The following is a 22,755-nucleotide window of genomic DNA, read 5'->3' on the forward strand; positions in this document are numbered from 1 at the left end:
CACTCCTTTCAATCGAGCTTGTTTCTGTTAAAATATGTATGAGTAAAAACCTGAAGCAATATGTTTACATGTAGGTACTATTTTTAGACATTTCAACATGTCCAGTTTCGAACATATTTTGTTCTTGATTTTTTATGCATTGGAATACTTTTTAGAATAAAACTGATTTGACTGCATTTAAAGGGACTGTACACCAGATTGGCACCAAAAAATGTTTTGTTTTTCTTTAATGAAACTCAGGACAATTATTTAATAGAATGTGTTACGCTTTGATATCATAATTGTAAGAAAAGTACCAAATGTAAAAAAAAAAATGTGTCGGAAACCGGGTTTGAACCCGTGTCGCCAAAATTGCAGTCCAGCGTCATATCCACAGAGCCACTCTAATTAGGTGACATAATTAAGCTATAATATACCTACCTCGGTAATATCTCGTGATAACACCAACTAGACAATCACGCATAAGGAATGAATTATACCTGGTAGACATACCCAGTAATCTTTTTTAATGGAAAAATACAAATAACTGCTAAACTTAAATAAATTGTAAACTATGTGGTACTTCAGTAAGTAGGTTTTAATGCATTGTACACATCGATGCCATGTTAATATCAGTTTTCGACAATTTTCTCTTTTTTTCACTATTTTATCATATGGAGTACAGCCCCTTTAAGAAAAAATTGTTTAAGTTTACTTAATTTTTATTTCAATGTATGGGAAAAAAGCAATTAAAAAATGCCCAAAATGCACCATTTGGACAAGAAATTGTTCATCATTTCTGAAGGGAGTATCTGCACCCCCTGACAACATTTTTAACCAAATAAATTTCAATAGTTTGTAATGTATTACAAATTTCTGTCAGCACTGTCATTGAAATTAGATGCTTATGTCATAAAACAATCAGACAAGCTGTTTCATTTCAAATTTAGTGTGAGTGGCCAATATACCAATAATATAAATTTGGGAATTTCCCTGGAACAAGGAGGTATGTCAAAATAACCCTGGGTTTAATCCTGTGCTTAAGGAATCACTTTTTGATATGTAGTATTCAGCAGCTTTTTAAAGGAATTATAAAATAAGGACTGGGTAGGGTGTCAACATATGTGGATGGGAACGCGATTTTGATCATTGTGGCGCTAACGTGAATAACGAGAAAAAGCGAGAATCAAATCGCGCACTCTTTTCCCCTTGATTTTTCATGGTATTTTCGAGCTTAAAACTTAGTTATTTGTTGTCAACATAAAAAAACACGTCAATTTCAGCAATAAACCCTCTGCAACACTATTTATTGACGTTTAGTTGATCATAACCTTTTAACGTGTGTTTAATTTACCGAAAGAGTTGGTCAGCTGTTCGGCTTTTGGACTTTGGTAACTACGTTTGTATGACGGTAAGGTGCAAACATTTCTGGTTGATGATGTGAGGCGTTTTTGAAATAAAAACAGTATTATTTTATTTTTTTGAAACGAAAGAACATTGATCAGAATATGCTTGATCATGAAATGGTTGTTTATAACCGATATTTGTTAACATTCTGACAAACAACGTAGTAACCGAGACACCGTTTCCCAGTTTATCACGAGGAACATCCGGTGTTAAACTTCAACGTTTCTTGGTTTAAATTGTGGAATTGCAAGTGGTAAGTACAAATAAAATGTTATTTAATCATTAATGATTATTTTTAATCAGTATAACACAATCTACAAGCTTGATAAGTAATTTGACAGTACTTTCACATGGCAATCAAAGTAATTGTCAAAACCCGGAAGTGAATTCTGCGAATTGTTTTGTTGTTAGCAACCGATAATGACCGCCAAGGTTAAATGTTAAACGTTGTTACAGGCCTCGACGGTACCTTATGAAAAAGAATATATTCAAAATGATGATCCAGATTTTGCAAATGAACAACTTTAACTTGACAATCTTTATTATAAATGAATTTGTGCAGTCTTCTCAAAGTCAAAATATAAAAGATTCAGATGAAAGGTCAATTTTATGTTTGATAAATAATGATGATTTTGATTGTGAAATGAACAAGAGTCTGATAGTGGACATGATGTTTCTGAGACTAATTTCAACGATGATTTATTACTTTGTAAAATAATTATGATGGTACTCTGAGAACTGAAGATGTCAAGGAGATTCAAAATGTAAACAAACTGCAGTGTGCATACTACTGTCATTTGAATGTTACTGAATAAACGGTTCGGATCACCTGTTTTCATAAAGTAAAATACTATTTGATTTTTTATTTGCTATCATTATTGTCTTTGAAGGTGCTGAACCATGTAGCCAAGATGTGCACTACCACTACTCATGGGATTTTGCCCAGCAAGTCCACTATCCACATCATGCCAACAAGTTGGGCCGATATATTTCGCCACCCCACAGAAATGTCATGTGTTTCGCATGTGTGCCTTAGGTTCAGCTATGTTTTTATGGTAAGATGTCACTCTGAATTAAACATGGAGTAACAGAATAAGACAGATCTTATACAATAATGATGTACCTGTAAAAATTGTCTTTCCAAGTCAGAATTAATTTTTTAGGTTAGATTTTTTATGTTGTCAGCTTTGTTTTCCTGTTCAAAAACTTTTACCTTGGCCATACTTAGAAATCCTTTTAAAAGATTCAACGTAAACAAGTTAAACACTCTTGATCTTAGCTTGGATTTTAAAAATGAATTTTAATTAGAAATAAAGATCTGTAAAAGTAATACAGCTATCTGTTAGTGTCATTTTGGGTTGTCTACATTATCTTCTTGCTGACTATTTCAGTACAATTTTATTATTATTTGTGAAATCAATTAAAGGGGCTATACACCATATGATGAAATAGCGGGAATAAAAGAAGAAAATTGTCGAAAACTGACATAAACTTGGTATCAATGAGTACAATGCATTGAAACTAACTACATGTAACTGAAGTACCACATAGTTTACAATTATATATTTGCAGTTTTTTCGTATTGTACCATTAAAAAAGATTACTAGGTATGTATACCTAGTAGAATTCATTTGTATGCGTGATTGGCTTGTCGATGTTATCACCTGATATTACCAAGTTAGGTATATAGCTTAGATATTCCAAAGGTTTAGAGTAAGCCTTCGTAGCACAGTAGATACAACATTGGACTGCAATTTTGGTGAATCCGGATCGAACATTTACATTTTGGTATTTTTTTTACAATTATGATATCAAAGAGTAAAACATTTTATTAAATAATTGTCCTGAGATTTGTTACAGAAAAAAACTGTTTTTGGTGCCAATCTGGTGTATAGTCCCTTTAACAATAGTTAACATTTATTTGTACAGGAAAGTAGACATTTTATCTGGTGGACGAGGCCGAATTGCCGGGGAAAGGAAGTGACAGTGTCGTGAGCCTGGCCCACCACTACTTTCAGCACTATGGTGTCGGTGAAAAACATGCTGAGGTATTTAATGCTTCACCCATTTAAATTATCTATAGAATTTTAATGGATTAAAGGTTCTAACAGCTTATGCAAACTTTATCCTTATTGCTGAGAAGAGATTATGAGAATCAATAGTGAATATAAAAGATGATGAAACTTAACATATTTTACACCATGAAACACATTCTTACTCAGATTTTTTTTTCCATTTCACATTCGATGATTGATAACGATTGGATATTTGGATTCAACCATGGCTTATGAAATGTGTCCATCAATATAACATTGCTTTCTTCATGTACTGCATATAGCTTAAAAAAGAAAAAAAAATGTATTAAATTTTCCAGGTTTATTTCGATAATGCTGTCGGCCAAAACAAGAACAATGCTGTGCTTTGGTATGCCATGTGACCTGTAATGACAGGTAAGTTTTCTTATCTGTTAATAATTGTTTGTCTGATTTTTTAGGACAAATGCACTGTCTTTTGAAATCAATCACATCATTGATATCTGCGATTGGTGCTTTAATTTTAAAGGATGCAGAACTGGATGAAGTTAAAGTGTAGTTGGCAGTAATTTGATATGAGGAATATGTTAACTAAATAAACATATGTTAACACTCCATTATTGTAAGATTTATATGTCTTGAAAACTTTATTATACCCTAGTTAAAATCATTTGCTTAGTTATATTTTTTGTGAATATAGATAAGTTTTATTTACACTAAACAGATCTTCCAACAATTTTCAGGATTGCATGAGAGTGTAACACTAAACACTATGTTGGCTGGGCACACCAAATTTGCTCCTGACTGTCACTTCGGCAACTGGAAGGTCCAGTGGCGATGTTGTAATGCCGAGAATCTTCAAGAAATTGCCCACACTGTTTTCACCTCTTCAAAGTCCGGCCACAACATCCCACACTTGGTTTATGACCCTCAACAGCCAATCACAGTTCACAGTTGAAAATCATTCCTAGATACATATTTCAAAACTCTAAAGAATATTACCAAATACCACCATTTCTATGTATCAAAACATAAACCAGGAGTTGTAGTATGCAAAGAGTTTGTAGATTCCTCAGAAATTGAAGTTATTCTTTTGAGGATGAGTCCAGAATGTGGTGTTTTGGCTGAAATAAAGCACGCAACGTGCCTAGATGCTGAACGTCAATTGTACCTTCAATATTCTTTTGGTCCATTCTTTAGATCTGAGTCATCAAGATCTGCAGTATGCCCTAAACCAACTCTGTGTAAAGTCGAAGTTTACTCATTTGTTGGTGAAATGTCGATTGTAGATCAAATGTTTGTGGCAAATATGAAAGAAATGAGTAAAAAATGGCATTATCACATGTAACCATAGCAACAGGCTGTTGTTTTATGTAGTTCTTTTATGTCATTTTGTACATATAATGAGCAATGTGTACTCTTTGTGTCTATGAATTAGTTTATGTGTTAGCTATAACAGACAGTTAAGTTAGTATTTCGGCATGGACACTGCATTTAAAATAAGAACATTTTTAGTGGACATTGTTTTCAAACTGGCTTACCAATGTGTAACAGAATGATCCATATCTTTTGATTTCTTTGTACAAAAATGACTAGAAACTTTAGTTTTTATACCTAAGATACTTGGTATCATTTACATGCCAATAACTTAAAACGCATTGTATATTGAGAACACATTATTTGTGGCAGACTTTGAAAATGATTGGAAATAGCATTTTCATTAGTAACCATAGCAACCGATTTTTGCTTTGACCTTTGTGGCCAATTTCTATGTCATTATAGACATTAGTAATGTGTACTTGCTATTTTAATGTTGAAGTTTATGTAACACTAGTAAAGATAAGTGATATATTTAAACAGGTATCTTGACATATATATAATATTTAAAATTAGAACAGTTTTGTTCACATTGTTTTTTATCCCTGTGTTTCATAATGTTTCATATGTTTTATAACTTTTGTGAAATTTAACGTGAAACTTTAGAGTTAATTTCTGTAAATACTTAGTATCATAAAGATGTCAATAACTTATAAATAAAAAAAAATTATGCGGACTTTCAAAAATGATTGGTAATAGCATTTTCATAAGTAACCATAGCAACTGAATTTTGCTTTGACCTTTGTTGTAAGTTTCTTTATCATTATGGACATTAGCAATGTACACTTGTTATTTTCCTTTTGTAGTGAATGTGATACTAGTAAAGATAGTTTTATATTTTAATATTTTGACTTGTGTACTTCATTCAAAATAAGAACAGATTTAGCGAACATTTCGTTCAAATTGTGTTAAAGCTCTCTGTTACGAAATGTTCCACATCCATTGTTGTTTTTTTAATATTTGACTGACTAGTTCAGATTTTATTTCTGCAATTGCTTGGTATCATAAAAATGTCAATAACTTAAAACACAACTTTATGAAAAACATTATTTTTTGAGAAACATTTAGAAAATGAGTGAAAATGGCATTATCAATAGTTATCATAGCAACCAAATGCACTTATGAACTTTTCGTTAACTTTTGTAATCAAACTATGAGTGCTTATTGTTTCTATGCTAAAACTTATATGTTACATGTAAATAGTCCTTGACATGATACTTATCTGACATGGATATTTCATTCTAAATAAACACATTAGACCATACATTTTGTTCATTTCGATTTCTACACCCGTGTTACGAAAAGTACTATATTTTTTTAGTTTTTGTGAATTTTGACTTGAAACTTTGGATTTTTGTTCTTGAAATACTTGGCATCATAGAGGTTACAATATCTCAAAATGTCATTTTTGGGCCAGAATGATCATATTCCCATTCCCATCCACATATACAGAAACTCAACACCTGTCATTTTTTGGTCTGCAAAATCTCACATTTGTTTAACACAATTTGTTACGCAGGATTGGTTACAATTGAACAAGAATTTGGTATGCAAGGGGGAAGGGGGGGGGGGGGGGGGGGTACACCCTCCGAGTTACCTGGGCATAAAATTCTAGGGATGGAAAACTGGGGCCAAGTCTAATTTCTGGCCACTGGTCTGTGTCTGTAAAATTTTCCCTTGTCTGTTTTTAATTCAGCTGTTTAATTTAGTCTCCCTTCTCTCCTCCTTCCCAGGAGAATGAAAAATCTACACAGTTAGAACATTAATTAAATATATATATTCCATATGTATTGAAACTGAACATTTCACTAGATCTTCCAACAAGACAATTTTTTTTTGAATAACCTGACGAACATAAAATTTAATCAGAGTTATTATCTGGAATTGAAAAACGTTAAACTGTCAGTCAAAAACACACTTTTATGAATCAAAACACATGATAAGAGGAGAATTTCTGTGGAAAAAGAAACTTTGAATGCACTCATTTCATTTCCGATACATTTTGATTATCCAAACATGAGTGTGACTCACAGGGATTTAAATTAGATCATGCGTATAAAACTTGAGATGAATTCCCTTATTTCTGAGATGAATGCCCTTTTTAGGGAATTTCGGGTCACCATCTGTCTGATATCACATGATTGATAGCCCCGGTGTCAATTGGGGACACAATCGGCAATGAATGTATTGGAATGCCCGTGTTTTGCATGTTATGATTAATACCAATGATATGAAGTTTATGAAGATCTATTGAAATGTTTCAAGTATAAACCAATATTCAATATTGCTTTTTTCCCAGAGGTAAAGGAATTAATTTGGTGTGAAAGCAAGAGCACCATACAGGGACTCCTGGAGGCTTGTCTGTTAATTCCCATTTTTTTGAAGTTGGAATAACTCATTATTGGTTAAAATTGGTTTAATCATTTATACTAAGTTCTCTTTTTTTCAATACTACAAGTCCATCCAGTCTCTACAGCCCGTGTCACATGTAGTATCATTTTCTTTAGTTCAATTTCCATTAAACTGAATTACCAGTTTCTTTTTTAAACAGAGTGCATGTTCTGTCCCACATTTGGAAGAACAGTGCCCATATGCTAGCATTAGCGACTGATGCAATTTGATTAGATGACTGATTTTTTAGGTGTTATGCTTTTTGTCATTGAAGTTCATCATGTGATACCATCATAATTAGTGGCCCGTAATAAACAAGATTCAAACTACATGTATGATCACTGTGCGACAGTTTTACCTGGTAAAAACTACCCCACAGGTGGGAGGACTGCAGTCACATATTGACAAGTTGATGGCTCTTGTATATTAAAATGAAATTTTAGGGACAAATTTATTACTTTGGAAAGCAACACATTTTGGCAGGAAATCGGCAGACATCTTTTCATATTCAATAGAAAAGATCACGCAATATGCAATTCCCTCTTTTGTCTGAGCGTAAAACATGACATTTCTATTGTAATGACGCGTTTGCATGACAGTTTCTACGGTAACATCACAAAACCTGACATAATGGAAAGAAATATTATTTTAGGAAATGCCTAACGAAAACGCATTTTCAGTAAATATCTGAAATAATCTTGTCAGGCAATAAAATCAATGTCTTGCATAATACCATACAGATATCTGAGCAATTTAAAAGGAGTTGCATAATTTATGACTATCAGGGTGGATTCAGGATTTCAAGTTAGAGGGGGCGCACTTTGGAAGTGCAACAAATGGCCAAGGTTTGCTCATCTGATACATGGAACTCTGACGATGGCATTCTCATTTTGTTCAATAGATATTTCTATCAATTAAGCTTATGCCCTAGTCTCATCCCACACAACTCAATTTATAAGATTCTTCTATGAGTTGATCTTATTGATGATTTTGATATATTTTCACATTTTTTTTAAGAGATCTTATGTACAAACAAAGGTTTTCTAAGATTTTACTTAGGCCACAACAAATTGATCATATGCTCTATGGATTTTGCCCAAAAAAAGTAGGAGCGAGCGAGCGAAAAAAAACAAAAAAACTGTTTTTTTATATTTAACCCTTTACTTCATAGATACGCAATTTTACTTATCTATCCATAGCTTCATAGATACGGATCTTAACGTTTTATCCATAGCTTCATAGATACGTAATCCTACGTATTCGTAATGTAGGGGCATTTATTTTCATACCTGATGCTTGTTTATGCGCTATAAATTCATATTCATGAAGTATAAACATCGATTAATACAATGCACTAAAAAAACCACTATGTTACTATTTAAATAATTTCGGAAAATCGGGAAATAAGGTCACTGGTATCAAAGATGCGTAAAACGTTGACTGCGCAGGTTTGTGGGCATTCCTGTCTCGTTTTCCTCGTGGAAATTTACACATACTGCAAGTTATAATTAACTACCAATAATACAACTATATTTTATTGATCACGCGCCTGACGTCACAGGTCATGGTTCGAAAACGTGTCAAAATGTCGGCCATGTTGGATTAACAAAAAATCATCTGGCTTGTATAAACAAAGGCCATAAATCATTATATGGGACATATGTGTCACTTCTGTTTCGCTAATCCGGTCATAAAAATGCGCATCTGCTTCTACAAATTGAAAGTAAGTACAAATGTGTTATAAAATAATGACTATCCCTATTGTTAAACTTTGACATGACCCAATTTAGCATCGATCAGCTGTTGAAACACGTGTTTTCGAATACACAAGAATGCAATGTAGAGCTAATTTCTGCCCTTGTTAACTTCATTTTAAAACAACATTCCTGAATAATGTCATTTATATTTCAGTGTTTGTCTGACGAATCGGAACATTCTGGCTTCGATTAAAATGAGTTTGAGTACGACGTCGAGATGGCGAATTCGGAGCTCGGCGTCACTCACACAAGGATACGAGAAATGAGGATTTTTAAAATCAAACCCAATTATGACAATACCTGGACATGCAATAAACGATATAAATTTAGTAAACAATAACATGCAGGCCTCATTTAGTAGTTGAATAATAACTTTATTTGTTCATTGTAGTGTTTAATAACCGAAAGTTAAACGTACTGTGACTGTTGATCAACTTTTTTTTTCTTCTGTTTCATATATATAAATATACCGTGCTTCTTTGTTGTGAATTATTTTTTAATTCTGTCCATCTTTGTTTCAATTCAGGTTGCATTAAATGAATTATAAAAATATGTTGTTTATATAATATTTTGTGTTATGTTTGATAAATAAAAGTGTAATAAAAATTCATTTTCATCAAATTTGACATATTTTTCTGTTTATTTATGAATATCATATGGTAATAATTTAGATAACAAAATAAAATTTATATGACTGGATTGGAAATTTAATTCTCTATAAACTTTACATTGATGACTTATTGATTAAACCAAAAGAAATACTAAGAAAATAGGTTTGTAATACATGAGGGTTAAAATTCCAATAATATCAATAATCTCCTATGAAGTAGGGGTACTGATATGAACTGATAAGCCATGAACTGGCAGCCTGAAATGGCTTAGGTTTACATGAAGTAAAGGGTTAAGGCAATTCAGAGGCGAGCGCAAAGCGAAAAAAAATTAAAAAAAAAATTAAACAGTTTATATCTTACCAAATTTATCATACAACTATCATGAATTATGTCAAGAAATGCTTTTTAATTGCAAACATAGGTTCTCAGTTATAAATGATAAGGTTTTGATGATAACACATGAAAATCTGTCTCAATATTTAACAAATGGCAATAAAATCCAGTGCTTTACTATTAACTTCAATTTAAACGTGGATATATTGTAAAGACAACAGTTCTCATAGTAACGTGCAATTATATGAAGACCAAAAAGAAAACTATTGTATTGATTCCGTAACTTACTATCACAAAAAACATTTTAGACTAGTAAGAGTAATTCATCATTTGAGCATTTCCAAATATTGGGTCAGGTCTAAATTTGAACGACTTGAAGCACATGGTAAATCCACTTCATTCATCTGGCACTGCGGGGGGCCACCTGGAAGGTAAAAACACGGCCAATTCCCCGGCTATCCCTGGGTGGGGGGTGGCGGGGGAGAGGGGGGAATATTTCTAAAACATTTACAAGTCCTACTATTTTTGTCAGTTTATAACAATTATGAGTATATGAAAACTGAGAAATGCATTTTAGAATTAAAAAAATAACTCACGAATTTATGTTCAATTGTTGTCAGTCGTGTGTCCGTGTATTTTAATATAAGCTTTGCCCTCAAAATCTAATTTAGTTATTATTTAACACTAAATTTTGAGTACAAAACAATGAATTACTTAAAACACACATAAATAATTCTTGCCTTCGACACCGTGAAAATGTTGTTGTTTGCTGAAGACTATAATCCATTGACTATGACACTGATTTTCATTTAAACGTGTATTTTAAAAGTGACAGTAACCTGAAAATTAATACCGGAAATAAATAACAACGGTGCGTCCTGCAAAATATTCCTGACAAAAAAGACTGTCAACAAATAGGCTGTTTTGCGGTTACCCGGACTTGATTTTGTCCTGACATGAGGAAATTTTGCTCGCGTAGAATGTAAAGCTTGGAAATACCTTCAAAAAGGCGAAGTCGACGTTGCAGGTTTAAATTCTATGTAAAAGAAGTTTAGAAAATAGAGGAAATTCAGCAGTAAACAAAACAAAAATAATATGCGCGGCCAAAAGGTATGTGCGGGCGCAAAAAAAAAAGTTTTTTTTTTTCGTTTTCCGAATTTTAGGTGCGGCAAATCCGACCAACAAATGATTAATTTGTTGTGGCCTTATACATAGTGACCTTATTTGAGCCTAGATTACCCATATTCCACCTTATTTATTTCAACTATTTACTAAATATGTATGATAAAAGTGTAAATAAAACATCTCTAAGATTTGACCTAGTACTCAAACTGTAAAATACAGGGCCATTCATGACCAGTTCAATGGTGATAAGTGAACCTTTTACAGTCTGTTTTATGTCCATATAGTACAAGAAATACGCTTAAAAATACACCCGAATGCACCCTCTTATACTTAACTAAGCTCACATTTAAAATAACAAACCCATAATTATTTTGTTTAGAGATTTCAAGTGTTGGTTGTTTGGGAGGGGTTTCATGTCCAAAAGTATGCCCAAGCTTGCTCCCCCGTTAATGTTAAATATGGGTCCTGCCCCTGGATACTAAGAATAGTCAAGACCCAAATTGATCTCCCTTGATTTCTGAATGGAACTGAACTATAGAGCAGAGCAAATTCCAGCATTTGCATGCTGGAATTTATGCTTGCATAATTATTGCTTTTGCTTTAAGCTGCCTCTAAATAAGGCATTTCATTTCTAGGCATTCAATCTGGGTGTCTATCTCCAGAGGCCCATTGTCTGCTGGGAAAACGATTCTTAATACTTTATACCAATCAATTGATCTATTGCCAAAATATATCATCCCACACATGTTAAGTAAAAAAGCCTGGACAAAAAATGTTCATTTGAAGATGTGCATCAGGTAATGAATATTTCCTATGCCTTCCAAGCAGTCAAATCATTGATTCTTTATTAAACTACAAATAAATCATTATCTATAGAATTAATATTGTTGAAACATAATTGCTTTTTGAAATTTATGATTATTATTATTGGATGCAGGTGGCACAATTCAATTATGAAGCAACACTTGCAATAAGAACATGCCGCCTTATTCTCTTTTATCGTGCAAAAAAGGTTCATGAAGTTGATTCATAAAAAACAAGATTTGAATTTAAAAACTTAATAAGTGTAACATAATTAAGCTGTTCTGCCTTTTTTTCCTATAAGCTGTAATTTTTCATCGATAAATCTGGCTTAAAAGTTACCGATTTGTTTTAGTACTATTTTCAAGCTTGATTTAACTGTTTCATTTTAACGTCCAGCAATTTGGTCTCCTTTGAGGTTATAAAAGCTACCATACTCTATTTAAGAACATACAAGGATTTTTTTATTAAGATTTTTTTAAATAGTTAAACAAGCATGAACAGCCAATTTTCATGTTTTTTACCACAGGACATTGATATTTTGTGCATTTTTCCAACTCAAACTATTGTTTTTTTTATCACAAATATTGTTGCCATATAAATGTGTCCAAACAAAACCTCAGGGGCAAATTTCCCCTCATGGATATATTTGCCACCATTGGCAAGGGGCAACTCATGGATATATTTGCCCCCATTGGCAAGGGGCAACTCATGGATATATTTGCCACCATTGGCAAGGGGCAACTCATGGATATATTTGCCCCCATTGGCAAGGGGCAACTCATGGATATATTTGCCACCATTGGCAAGGGGCAACTCATGGATATGTTTACCACCATTGGCAAGAGGCGACTCATGGATATATTTGCCACCATTGGCAAGGGGCGACTCATGGATATGTTTACCACCATTGGCAAGGGGCAACTCATGGATTTGTTTACCACTATTGGCAAGGGGTGACTCATAGATATATTTGTCCCTATTGGCAAGAGGCGACTCATGGATATGTTTGCCACCATTGGCAAGGGGCAACACATGGATATATTTGTCCCTATTGGCAAAGGGCAACTCATGGATATATTTGCCACCATTGGCAAGGGGCGACTCATGCATATGTTTACCACCATTGGCAAGGGGCGACTCATGGATATATTTGCCACCATTGGCAAGGGGCAACACATGGATATATTTGTCCCTATTGGCAAAGGGTAACTCATGGATATATTTGCCACCATTGGCAAGGGGCGACTCATGCATCTGTTTACCACCATTGGCAAGGGGCGACTCATGGATATATTTGCCACCATTGGCAAGGGGCAACTCATGAATATATTTGCCACCATTGGCAAGGGGCAACTCATGGATACATTTGCAACCATTGGCCAGGGGTGACTCATGGATATGTTTAGCACCATTGGCAAGGGGCAACTCATGGATATATTTACCACCATTGGCAAGGGGCAACTCATGGATATATTTGCAACCATTGGAAAGGGGCAACTCATGGATATGTTTAACACCATTGGAAAGGGGCGACTCATGGATATGTTTACCACCATTGGCAAGGGGCAACTCATGAATATATTTGCAACCATTGGCAAGGGGCGACTCATGGATATGTTTGCAACCATTGGCAAGGGGCGACTCATGGATATGTTTACCACCATTGGCAAGGGGCAACTCATGGATATATTTGCAACCATTGGCAAGGGGCAATTCATGGATATGTTTACCACCATTGTCAAGGGGCGACTCATGGATATGTTTACCACCATTGGCAAGGGGCAACTCATGAATATATTTGCAACCATTGGCAAGGGGTGACTCATGGATATGTTTGCAACCATTGGCAAGGGGCGACTCATGGATATGTTTACGACCATTGGAAAGGGGCGACTCATGGATATGTTTACCACCATTGGCAAGGGGCAACTCATGGATATATTTGCAACCATTGGCAAGGGGCGACTCAATGATATGTTTACCACCATTGGCAAGGAGCAACTCATGGATATGTTTGCAACCATTGGCAAGGGGCGACTCATAGATATGTTTACCACCATTGACAAGAGGCGACTCATGGATATGTTTGCAACCATTGGCAAGGGGTGACTCATGGATATATTTGTAACCATTGGCAAGGGGCGACTCAATATGTTTACCACCATTGGCAAGGAGCAACTCATGGATATATTTGCAACCATTGGCAAGGGGCGACTCAATGATATGTTTACCACCATTGGCAAGGAGCAACTCATGGATATGTTTGCAACCATTGGCAAGGGGCGACTCATAGATATGTTTACCACCATTGGCAAGAGGCGACTCATGGATATGTTTGCAACCATTGGCAAGGGGCGACTCATAGATATGTTTACCACCATTGGCAAGGGGCGACTCATGGATATGTTTACCACCATTGGAAAGGGGCGACTCATGGATATGTTTACCACCATTGGCAAGGGGCGACTCATGGATATATTTGTAACCGTTGGCAAGGGGCACCTCATGGATATGTTTACCACCATTGGCAAGGGGCGACTCATGGATATGTTTACCACCATTGGCAAGGGGCAACTCATGGATATGTTTGCAACCATTGGCAAGGGGCGACTCATGGATATGTTTACCACCATTGGCAAGGGGCGACTCATGGATATATTTTCCACCATTGGCAAGGGGCAACTCATGGATATGTTTGCAACCATTGGCAAGAGGCGACTCATGGATATGTTTGCAACCATTGGCAAGGGGCGACTCATGGGTATGTTTGCCACCATTGGCAAGAGGCGACTCATGGATATGTTTGCAACCATTGGCAAGGGGCGACTCATGGGTATGTTTGCCACCATTGGCAAGGGGGCAACTCATGGATATATTTGTCCCTATTGGCATGGGGCGACTCATGGATATGTTTACCACCATTGGCAAGGGGCAACTCATGGATATATTTTCCACCATTTGCAAGGGGCAACTCATGGATTTTTTTACCACCATTGGCAAGGGGCGACTCATGGGTATGTTTGCCACCTTTGGCAAGGGGCAACTCATGGATATATTTGTCCCTATTGGCATGGGGCGACTCATGGATATGTTTACCACCATTGGCAAGGGGTGACTCATGGATATATTTGCCACCATTGGCAAGGGGTGACTCATGGGTATGTTTGCCACCATTGGCAAGGGACAACTCATGGATATATTTGTCCCTATTGGCATGGGGCGTCTCATGGATATGTTTACCACCATTCGCAAGGGGCAACTCATGGATATATTTACCACCATTTGCAAGGGGCAACTCATGGATATGTTTACCACCATTGGCAAGGGGCAATTCATGGATATATTAGCCCACTTTGGCAAAGGGCAACTCATGGATAAATTTTCAACCATTGGCAAGGGGTAACTCATGGTAATATAACATTGCCCCATTGGCAAGGGGAAATCATGGATATATTTGCCACCTTTGGCAAGGGGCAACTCATGGATACGTTTGCCACCATTGGCAAGGGGCGACTCATGGATATGTTTACCACCATTGGCAAGGGGCGACTCATGGATATGTTTACCACCATTGGCAAGGGGAACTCATGGATATATTTGCCACCATTGGCAAGGGGCGACTCATGGATATGTTTGCCACCATTGGCAAGGGGCAACTCATGGATATGTTTGTCCCTATTGGCATGGGGCGACTCATGGATATGTTTACCACCATTGGCAAGGGGTGACTCATAGATCTATTTGCCACCATTGGCAAGGGGTGACGCATGGGTATGTTTGCCACCATTGGCAAGGGGCGACTCATGGGTATGTTTGCCACCTTTGGCAAGGGGCGACTCATGGATATATTTGTCCCTATTGGCATGGGGTGACTCATAGATATATTTGCCACCATTGGCAAGGGGCGACTCATGGGTATGTTTGCCACCATTGGCAAGGGGCGACTCATGGGTATGTTTGCCACCTTTGGCAAGGGGCAACTCATGGATATATTTGTCCCTATTGGCATGGGGCGACTCATGGATATGTTTACCACCATTGGCAAGGGGCGACTCATGGGTATGTTTGCCACCATTGGTAAGGGGTGACTCATGTATATATTTGCCACCATTGGCAAGGGGCGACTCATGGGTATGTTTGCCACCATTGGCAAGGGGCAACTCATGGATATATTTGTCCCTATTGGCATGGGGCAACTCATGGATATGTTTACCACCATTGGCAAGGGGCAACTCATGGATATGTTTACCACCATTCGCATGGGGCAACACACGGATATGTTTGCCACCATTGGCAAGGGGCAATTCATGGATATATTAGCCCTTTTTGGCAAAGGGCAACTCATGGATAAATTTTCAACCATTGGCAAGGGGTGACTCATGGATATATTTGCCACCATTGGCAAGGGGCGACTCATGGGTATGTTTGCCACCATTGGCAAGGGGCAACTCACGGATATATTTGTCCCTATTGGCATGGGGCGACTCATGGATATGTTTACCACCATTGGCAAGGGGCAATTCATGGATAAATTTTCCACCATTTGCAAGGGGCAACTAATGGATATGTTTACCACCATTCGCAAGGGGCAACACACGGATATGTTTGCCACCATTGGCAAGGGGCAATTCATGGATATATTAGCCCACTTTGGCAAAGGGCAACTCATGGATAAATTTTCAACCATTGGCAAGGGGTGACTCATGGATATATTTGCCACCATTGGCAAGGGGCGACTCATGGTTATGTTTGCCACCATTGGCAAGGGGCAACTCATGGATATATTTGTCCCTATTGGCATGGGGCTACTCATGGATAGGTTTACCACCATTGGCAAGGGGCATCTCATGGATATATTTTCCACCATTTGCAAGGGGCAACTCATGGATATGTTTACCACCATTCGCAAGGGGCAACACACGGATATGTTTGCCACCATTGGCAAGGGGCAATTCATGGATATATTAGCCCACTTTGGCAAAGGGCAGCTCATGGATAAATTTTCAACCATTGGCAAGGGGTAACTCATGGTTATATAAGATTGCCCCATTGGCAAAAGGCAAATAATGGATATATTAGCCCCCATTGGCAAGGGGCAACTCATGGATATATTTGCCACCATTGGCAAGGGGCAACTCATGGATATGTTTGCCACCATTGACAAGGGGCAACTCATGGATATATTTGCCATCATTGGCAAGGGGCGACTCATGGATATGTTTACCACCATTGGCAAGGGGCGACTCATGGATATGTTTACCATCATTGGCAAGGGGCGACTCATGGATATGTTTACCACCATTGGCAAGGGGCGACTCATGGATATATTTGCAACATTGGCAAGGGGCGACTCATGGATATGTTTACCACCATTGGCAAGGGGCGACTCATGGATATATATGTCCCTATTGGCAAGGGGCGACTCATGGATATATATGTCCCTATTGGCAAGGGGCGACTCATGGATATGTTTGCCACCATTGGCAAGGGGCGACTGATGGATATATTTGTCCCTATTGGCAAGGGGTGACTCATGGATATGTTTATCAACATTGGCAAGGGGCGACCCATGGATATATTTGCAATCATTGACAAGGGGTGACTCATGGATATGTTTGCCACCATTGGCAAGGGGCAACTCATGGATATGTTTACCACCATTGGCAAGGTGCGACTCATGGTTATATTTGCAATCATTGGCAAGGGGCGACTCATGGATATGTTTACCACCATTGGCAAGGTGCGACTCATGGTTATATTTGCAATCATTGGCAAGGGGCGACTCATGGATATGTTTGCCACTATTGGCAAGAGGTGACACATGGATATAATTGCCACCATTGGCAAGGGACAACTCATGGATATGTTTACCACCATTGGCAAGGGGCAACTCATGGATAAATTAGCCCCCTTTGGCAAAGGGAAACTCATGGATAAATTTTCCACCATTGGCAAGGGGCAACTCATGGATATATTTGCCCCCATTGGCAAGGGGCAACTCATGGATATATAAGATTGCCCCCATTGGCAAAGGGCAACTCATGGATATATTTGCCCCCATTGGCAAGGGGCAACTCATGGATATGTTTACCACCATTGGCAAGGGGCAACTCATGGATAAATTAGCCCCCTTTGGCAAAGGGCAACTCATGGATAAATTTTCCACCATTGGCAAGGGGCAACTCATGGATATATTTGCCACCTTTGGCAAGGGGCAACTCATGGATATATAAGATTGCCCCCATTGGCAAAGGGCAAATCATGGATATATTAGCCCCCATTGGCAAGGGGCAACTCATGGATATATTTGCCACCTTTGGCAAGGGGCAACTCATGGATACGTTTGCCACCATTGGCAAGGGGCAACTCATGGATATGTTTACCACCATTGGCAAGGGGAGACTCATGGATATGTTTGCCACCATTGGCAAGGGGCAACTCATGGATATGTTTACCACCATTGGCAAGGGGAGACTCATGGATATGTTTGCCACCATTGGCAAGGGGCAACTCATGGATATATTTGCCACCATTGGCAAGGGGCAACTCATGGATATATTTGCCACCATTGGCAAGGGGCAACTCATGGATATATTTGCCACCATTGGCAAGGGGCAACTCATGGATATATTTGCCACCATTGGCAAGGGGCAACTCATGGATATATTTGCCACCATTGGCAAGGGGCGACTCATGGATATGTTTGCCACCATTGGCAAGGGGCGACTCATGGATATATTTGCCACCATTGGCAAGGGGCGACTCATGGATATGTTTACCACCATTGGCAAGGGGCGACTCATGGATATATTTGCCACCATTGGCAAGGGGCGACTCATGGATATGTTTACCACCATTGGCAAGGGGCGACTCATTGATATATTTGCCATCATTGGCAAGGGGCGACTCATGGATATATTTACCACCATTGGCAAGGGGCGACTCATTGATATATTTGCCATCATTGGCAAGGGGTGACTCATAGATATATTTGCCACCATTGGCAAGGGGCGACTCATGGATATGTTTACCACCATTGGCAAGGGGCGACTCATTGATATATTTGCCATCATTGGCAAGGGGCAATTGTTGGTCATATAAATAGAGTAGAAATTGCTCAGAGAAGCAAACTTTACAAGGAATGATTGACTTCCTTTTCCTAAGATCTTAATAATATAAAATTTGTTAGAATGGTGTGCAATAGTTTATAATAAGGATGGCAACAAGTACCCGAGTACTCTAGTACTCGATCAATCAACCGAGTATCCGAGTACCAAATCACTACTCGAGTACTCAAATTTAAAAAAAATTTTTTTTATATAAAATTCACCAAATACATGATTTACAGACGAAAGTATCTGATCTGGCGCATTTCCAAGACGACAATTTACGGTCCCTCTAATCCCCACTGTGTACACAATTGACCCTTATAAATTCATTGACAGTTGTTGAGAGAGTTGCAAACTGTCAACAAAGGGCCCTAATTGGCAAATAGCACTAGTGTCAATTAGCGAAGTTTTGATAGCGGTACATCTCCTACATATAATTGTATTGTTAAACTATTAGAGAGTTTTTACCAACTGATGGACGTTGACGAGCAAATTAGTAACGACCGTTATGAGCAATGATTCCTGAATAGGCGTATTTTTGCAATGCTTAAAACAATTGATTGGTGAATAACTTAATTCAGGAATTATGCATATTAATGAGGTAAACAACAATATTTCAATATGAAAAACTGTCAGTTTAAATATTATTTCGTAGAATAAACAACTAAATGAATTTATAAATAATTTTTGTTTATTGTAATTCTGAATGTTGTTCATTATGGAGTTATTTCAGATCATTTAGACGCTTTAATATGATTTGAGTTTTACTTTCCATTTATATTGAAGTACATGTGTATGTATAAAATGAAAGAAAAGGGAAAAATTTAAAGCATGAAACAACATTTGTTTTCTTTTTATTTATTTTTCTGTTTAGGTACATAATGATATTCTTATTTATAGATGAAAATGGCCAATATTACGACCAACGCACAATATACATTAATGATACATGTATACACGAACTTGTCTTTCCCGAAAACCAAATTAAAGTTATCTGATTAATCGAGTAACCGAGTACTCGATCGGAAGATTGTCTGAGTACTCGAGTACCAATTCTACTACTCGTTGCCATCCCTAGTTTATAACAATATAATATTCAGGGAAAGGTATCATAGGATGTTATGGAAGTGCATATAATATTGACAAGACGCCAAACCACCAGGTTATATATAGTCATTATTATTAAACCAATGGAGAAATTTGCAAGTCACATGATATTAGTCTCTTAAACTATGGAAATGGAAATCTCTGTGTTTAGGAGAAGTATAAGATCTAAGATGATACTAAGACATTAATGCACTGCATCTTTTCATTTTGTCTGGAGCCTAATAACAACCATTTTACCATCTTCTACAACCATGTTACCATCTTCTACAACCATGTTACCATCTTCTACAACCATGTTACCACATGTTACCATCTTCTACAACCATGTTACCATCTTCTACAACCATGTTACCATCTTCTACAACCATGTTACCATCTTCTACAACCATGTTACCATCTTCTACAACCATGTTACCACATGTTACCATCTTCTACAACCATGTTACCATCTTCTACAACCATGTTACCATCTTCTACAACCATGTTACCACATGTTACCATCTTCTACAACCATGTTACCATCTTCTACAACCATGTTACCATCTTCTACAACCATGTTTTTTTCTTATACAAACAGTTTCTTCCTGAAATTTCTGCAACATTTCTTGGCTTTGCTATTGAACCAGCATCGCAAACATTTCCCAGTTTGATATATCTGTATCCTTTAAGAATGAGACAATTCTACAGGGAAAAGATAGTGCCAGGGCAACTTTTTAACACATTTGTCAATAGGCAAGTGCTATTTGCAATCCTTCAAGAGCTGAAACAAAACCTTTGGATGTAATTGTCTGGGTACATTTCTACAAAAGTCTGTGCCATATAGTCAGTTTTAGTGGGTGTTTTGTGCACGCATTTCTTCAAAAATCTACACCATATAGTCACAGTTTTAGTGGGTGTTTTTTGCGCTCATTTATTCTTTTATATTCTTTTAATTTGGATACAAGTATAATTTTTTTTATTGAACTCATTGGGTTAATGGTCAAAGTACCAAGCAACTAGACTTCATTACCATGGTTTCACTACCATCCGGCATTCATTCCACTACTAATGACAAGTATTTGGGACAAATTTGTTGCCTAAAAAAATAAATCTTAATTTAATTGAGGATAATGTATCCAAGCTTTGAAGCATTAACAAACTGTAGCCCCTGTAGCTCCTATCCTTTTTTTGAATACACGAGGGGCAATTCTAGGATTTGACATAAAAGTGGACAGATTTGGAAGGGGCATCCTTTCCCCCAGGAAACATAACATGAGACTGTGAACATCAGTGGTATTCAGGATCCCCATTAAGTGGCTTATTTTAGACCATTGTTTTTATTTAAGCATACAGTTCTTGACATGAAACGTTAACTTTGTTCTCTTAGATAATTTAAGGAAAATTATGCCTGAATTGAGAAGTGTTTCTAACCTTACTCAGGGAGACATATAAAGCGTAAGGCAGAGGGGCTACAAAAGCTGTATATTTTACATACTGCCGGTAGAGTTCGTCGCTAGAGTTCAAATGTCAGTATAAAACATACTACAAACGCATTAAATATTGCTATAAAAACACAAATACCTTGCAAGATATATACTCCAAACCGGCAACAGAAATCCATTCAACATTCAAACATTATTCAAACAAAATATCATGAAAATCTGGAAGCAGACTGAGGAGCATGGCGAGATAAGAATCCCATTTAATTATTGGATGATTTAAGATCATTTTCACCACACTAGATAATGCCAAGCAGTAAAATTAGAGAATTTATGTTTTGGAAGACTATCAAAAGCTGCAAAATTTCTAAGAAACAGCCTGTCAAACAACAACATTTTGTGTTCTACAGCCAAATTTTTAAATAAGCCAAGGGAGATAATACTGTAAATTAAAAGATAAAATCCTTCACAGTTAATTACCTTTTTTTGTTGGAAAATACAAGTTGAATGCATGTGAATGATAAAATAAAATAAATATGAAATTGTTAGCAAATAAGCCAGTTTCATCTTTATAATGCATAAGTATATGCATTTAAACAATGACTTTCAAACATGTAAATATAAAAAATGCCGTTAGATATTAAGAATTCTTATAAAAAGTTCCATCACATTTATATGCTTGTATGGACGTTCATTTGTATAAGGCTTCAACCCAAAAAGTAATAGAGTTGGTAGGTAGGCATAGCTTCTTTTTCTTTCTCTGAGAACCAGGATTCTGTATCAAACCGACCTATATCTGCGGCTGTATTAACGTACATTTTTTATAAACTCAGACTCAGTCTCAGACTCAGGGTATTTCACTATTGTAGAAAATTTTAAATATAAAATGGTAAGGTTTTAACATGTTCACCCCAAAAATGCACATCTTTAAGGGAAAAAAACACAATCCTGCAAAAGAAAATCTACTGTCAGGAGGAAAATATATGGTTAGTTAGGTAAGTGAGAACAAACTTATCTAATTTTTGTACACCTAACTTTCAAAGGGAAACTTAATTGAACACATAATTAAAATTTTGCCCATCAATGCTTGTCATTTTGTATTTTTTTCACAAAGGAGAGAAAGCACAGCAATTGATAAACCAGATAAAGAAGCAATCACAGTTCATAATGAAGATGTTTGTTTAAAGTCAAATTTACATTGTAAAATGTGAGTCATGTTAAGTTTACTGCAATTTTATTTTCACAAATGAATTTAATTTACCATTATCTCAAATAAATATCCAGTAATATCCATATATTATACT

The 22,755-nt window shown here is 36.7% G+C and overlaps 1 protein-coding gene and 1 long non-coding RNA gene across 6 annotated transcripts in view; one reads left to right on the forward strand and one right to left on the reverse strand.

Annotated features, from left to right (window-relative positions):
- Positions 1–22,755, reverse strand: part of LOC128230186 (coiled-coil domain-containing protein CG32809-like) — a 136,128-nt gene that overhangs the window by 104,462 nt on the left and 8,911 nt on the right. The window lies entirely within an intron of this gene.
- Positions 1,442–5,264, forward strand: LOC128230219 (uncharacterized). The gene is made up of 5 exons (XR_008260185.1): positions 1,442–1,639; positions 2,277–2,441; positions 3,316–3,434; positions 3,761–3,836; positions 4,163–5,264. It is a non-coding gene; the product is annotated as an uncharacterized LOC128230219 (long non-coding RNA).

The sequence above is a fragment of the Mya arenaria genome, chromosome 1 (genome assembly GCF_026914265.1).
Source record: "Mya arenaria isolate MELC-2E11 chromosome 1, ASM2691426v1".
Classification (NCBI taxonomy): Eukaryota; Metazoa; Mollusca; class Bivalvia; order Myida; family Myidae; genus Mya; species Mya arenaria.